The 4369-nt window shown below is 37.7% G+C and overlaps 1 pseudogene; it reads left to right on the top strand.

Annotated features, from left to right (window-relative positions):
* Positions 1-1930: 1930 nt before the first annotated feature.
* Positions 1931-3415, top strand: LOC106835599 (E3 ubiquitin-protein ligase RNFT1 pseudogene; annotated as a pseudogene).
* The last annotated feature ends 954 nt before the right edge of the window (positions 3416-4369 follow it).

Genomic DNA, 4369 nt, shown 5'->3' with positions numbered 1-4369 from the left:
CATTTCTCCTGGACTTAAATATTGTTATGGACTAAATTGTGTCCCCTCAAAATTCATATGTTGAAGCTCTAACTCCCAATGTGACTATATTTGGAAATAGGACCTTTAAAGAAGTAATTAAGGTTAAATGATGTCATAAGGGTGGGACTATAATCCAACAGGACTGGGGTCCTTATAAGAAAAGGAAGAGACACCAGATAGCTCTCTCTCTCCACAGTATGCACAAAGAAAGAGCCACTTGAGGACACAGAAAGAAAGTAGCTGTCTGCAAGCCAGGAAGAGAGGACTCACCAGAAACTGAGTCTTCCAGCCTCTTGATGGAGCACTTCTTGCCTCGAGGACTGTGAGAAAATAAATTTTTGGTCTTTACGCCACCGAGCGTGTGGTAATCTGTTATGGCAGCCTGAGCAGACTGAGACAAATACCATTACTAGATTCCACCTAATCAATTTAGACATTGATTCATGTTTTATATGTCAACCATCTTAGCATATTTTAAAAGACCTTTCATGAACTAGACCCATTCTTTCCAGTTTCCTAGGCTCATCTCCTGCCATTGCTCATCCTCTTTATAACTTTTCACCCAATAATATCAAATTGTTTACATATTAAACTGGCCCATGTTTCTGTGGCTTTGCATAAGTTGTTCCCTAAATTTGGACCTTATACCTAGAAAAACATAGAACGTAGCATGCCTTGTTTTAAGTCATAGGTCCCCCTTCTTAGTAAATGTGTGATTGAAAGAGTTACTACTTATCTCTGTCTCAGTTTTATCTTCTGAAAATATAGATAATAGTAGCCTATACTTCATAAGGCTTGTATTCGTAAATATTTCTACAAAATAAACACCAATGTCTCAGTAGCTTACAACAACAAAAATTTATTTCTTGCTCATATCATGCTTTCATCTGTGGATCAGTTGCAGTTTTGCTTGCCTCTACCGGATTCTGCACGGCTCTGCCCCACATGTCTTCTCATTCCAGGACCCAGGCTGAAGGAGAAGACAAGATGTTGGACACACCTATTCTCACTGCAGAAAGGAAGGACAAAAAACTAATCAAAACACACTATTGCTCTCAAAGAGTTTTCTTGGATGGGCATAGTCACATCTGTTCATATTCTGGTGGCCAATGCAAGTCACATGGCTAGGCGTAAAGTCAATGGGATGGGGCACTAATTCCAGAAGAGGTGGGCAAGATACATGGTAATGGACAGGAATGTAGGGTGCTCTTACAGGGAGAGGGAGAGTGAATAACTGTGAATAATAATACAATCTACCACAGGGTTCTGACAAGGATTAGCAGAGATGATATTTGCTCATGGTAGGTGCTAAATTATCATTATTATTTTAATTAAAGTCCAGATCAGATGCTATCTCTTCTCATAAGTCTCCTGGACAGATCTCCACCTACTCACAATCACTAAAACTGTCAGTTATTCCCTCTGCACTAAAGTTTTGCATCATACACACACTGCTTTGTAACTCTTTCCTGTCCATGTTTTATTTCTCTTCCAAGATTGAGGGACTCTGTCATCACTCAGTAATTGAATCAACAGTGTTGAATGGCTACTATTGTGCTAAGTGTTGAGAGTAAGAGAGGGGTATAGTCTTCAATGACAAGCCTTGGAATCTAGAGGCAGCAATACACAAGTACACAGATATTCCAAATATAACATAATAAGTGCAATAATAAGGCAGGTACCTGGCAGGAAATATTGATCTAATCTGAATTAATCATATTTCCTCTGTGCTGAGCTGATTCAACTTTAGCTTCTGGGAACCAAATCTCCTCTGTAAGACTCTTTATAACTTTTCCCATTCTTGGTACAAACAAATGGTTCCTGAGTACTTTCTGTTGTCAAAAATAGGCAGGAAAGACCAAGATGGGCCGGAGTTGCCGGTACTGGGATTTGAAGGTGATGGCCCTGACTGAAGACCTTGTGGTGGCATCTCTTGCTGTTCCTGCAGCCACTGCCGAGGTGTCGGTCCGCTCATCATGAGAGGAGACAGAACCCTAAAGCAAAGAAATCTGGATCACAGAAAAAGTATTCAAAGGCCGTGCAAGCCAACTGTAGCCAACTGCACAGTCCTCCAGGAGCTGCAGGCAGTGAGGATGCCTCAGCCTCCCAGTGTGCCCATGCAAGATTGACAGAATGTTCTTGTCTTCATTCTGGAGATGTTCATATCCAGATAAACTCCATCCCTAAAGAATGTACTGAAAATCCAGGCTCCAGAAATATAAGGTCAGGTGTCCATAGCCGTACCCATGGATGTGTACATAGTCGCTTACGGAGTCACTCCCACAATGAAGCCAGGCAGCCTGATGAGACTGCCACGGAGTCTGGAGATCATGGTATTAGCTCCGTCTCAGAATTCCAGTATCTCTTCAAGTGGTTGCAAAAAAGTCTTCCATATATTTTGATTCTGAGTGTCAAACTTGTTATGCAGCATATACCAGGAATTTCTCTTGGAATTGGGCTGCTTACAACTTTTATGTATGCAAACAAACGCATTGTAAATCAGGTTTTTCTAAGAGAAAGGTGCTCAAAGATTCAGTGTGCTTGGTTACTGGTATTCTTAGCAGGATCTTCTGTTCTTTTATATTACACCTTTCATTCTCAGTCACTTTATCACAACTTAATTTTTTTGAATCCTACTTTGGACCATTCGAACTTCTGGGAAGTACTCTGGATTGTTGGAATTACAGCCTTCATTCTCAAATTCCTCTTCATGGGCTTAAAATGCCTTATTTTATTGGTGCCTTCTTTCATCATGCCTTTTAAATCCAAGGGTTACTGGTATATGCTTTTAGAAGAATTATGTCAGTATTACCGAACTTTTGTTCCCATACCAGTTTGGTTTCGTTACCTTACAAGCTATGGGGAGTTTGGTAATGTAACTAGATGGAGTCTTGGGATATTGCTGGCTTTACTCTACCTCATACTAAAACTTTTGGACTTTTTTGGACATCTAAGAACTTTCAGACGGGTTTTGAGAATATTTTTTACACGACCAATTTATGGAGTGGCTGCCAGCAAGAGACAGTGTTCAGATGTGGATGATATTTGTTCAATATGTCAAGCTGAATTTCAAAAGCCAATTCTTCTCATCTGTCAGCATATATTTTGTGAAGAATGCATTACGTTACGGTTTAACAGAGAGAAAACATGTCTGCTGTGCAGAACTGTGATTTCAGACCATATAAACAAATGGAAAGATGGAGCCACTTCATCACACCTTCAAATATATTAAGTTGTACAAACTATTAAGACCACAAAACACTAATTTCTTTTGGTTAAAGTAACTGTTGTTAAAGACATTACAATGGATTTTCAGTGCTAGAAATTAAGGAAAATGTTTCCAAATGGTTTTAGAATATTATAATAAGACATAAGTGTATAGTCCAATTTATCAAAAGATTAAATGAAAGAATCCTATGTTTAAAAAAATATATAAGTAATCTTCAACCTAATACATATGCAACAACATTTATTCTATCCTGTTTAACAGGTCATTGCAGTGTTAAATTGTAAATGTGTTTTCTTGTTAATCTTACCAAAACAGCAATTGGCTAACTAGAACTAGTGGTTTTAGAGGAACTCAGGTATTCCTTCCTGACATTGTTTTCACATTAAAGAATATTTTTCGTAGTATTTTAAGATACACATAATCTGAAAGTAGAATTTTCTTTAGCATTGACTTTTATAATTCCCATTCTTAAAATTTTCATAAAATTTCCATTTTTAAATGAAAGTTCTAAATGCTATATTTTACCTGTAACAATCAGATTTCTAAGTGAAGATTAATTTACTGAGGATGATATATTTTAATATTGTATTATTCTCTGTAGTGTGATTAGCAATCAATGAGAATAGATGAATTAAATTCATTGTGTTTGTGGACCTCATACGCACAATCCTGCTGTCAGCTTTAATGTTCATGATCTTGCTTTTTGTTTAGTGCCATGGACTATCTTGATGTAACTATTAAAATAATTCGCATGGATTACAAAAAAAAAAAAAATAGGCAGGAGAGTCTCTTGAGACTGAGGTCAGAGGTAGAAAACCAAAATGTAAACAACAAGCAGTACAAAAATAGGAGTGTACTTTCGAAGGCTTAATGTGAGTTCAGCGGTGCTGCAGGCCTCAGACAAGGGAAAGGGTGAACATTTCAGGAATTCCCTAGCAGCCGATATAACAGAAGGAAATAAGGAGTCTTCTCCCAACAAAGAAGCGGGGAATGTTATGGTGCTTCAGGATAGAAGAGTGATTTTTCAAACTTACTATCAGCAGAAGAAGACATTTTTTAAGTGAATAAAATATTAAAGGAACAAAATATATAAAACAGAAGATAAACATGTTTTTGCTC

This window comes from Equus asinus, chromosome 6 (genome assembly GCF_041296235.1).
Source record: "Equus asinus isolate D_3611 breed Donkey chromosome 6, EquAss-T2T_v2, whole genome shotgun sequence".
Lineage (NCBI taxonomy): Eukaryota > Metazoa > Chordata > Mammalia > Perissodactyla > Equidae > Equus > Equus asinus.
The sequence above is the reverse complement of the archived record's forward strand: the minus strand, read 5'-3'. Positions and strand labels throughout refer to the sequence as shown.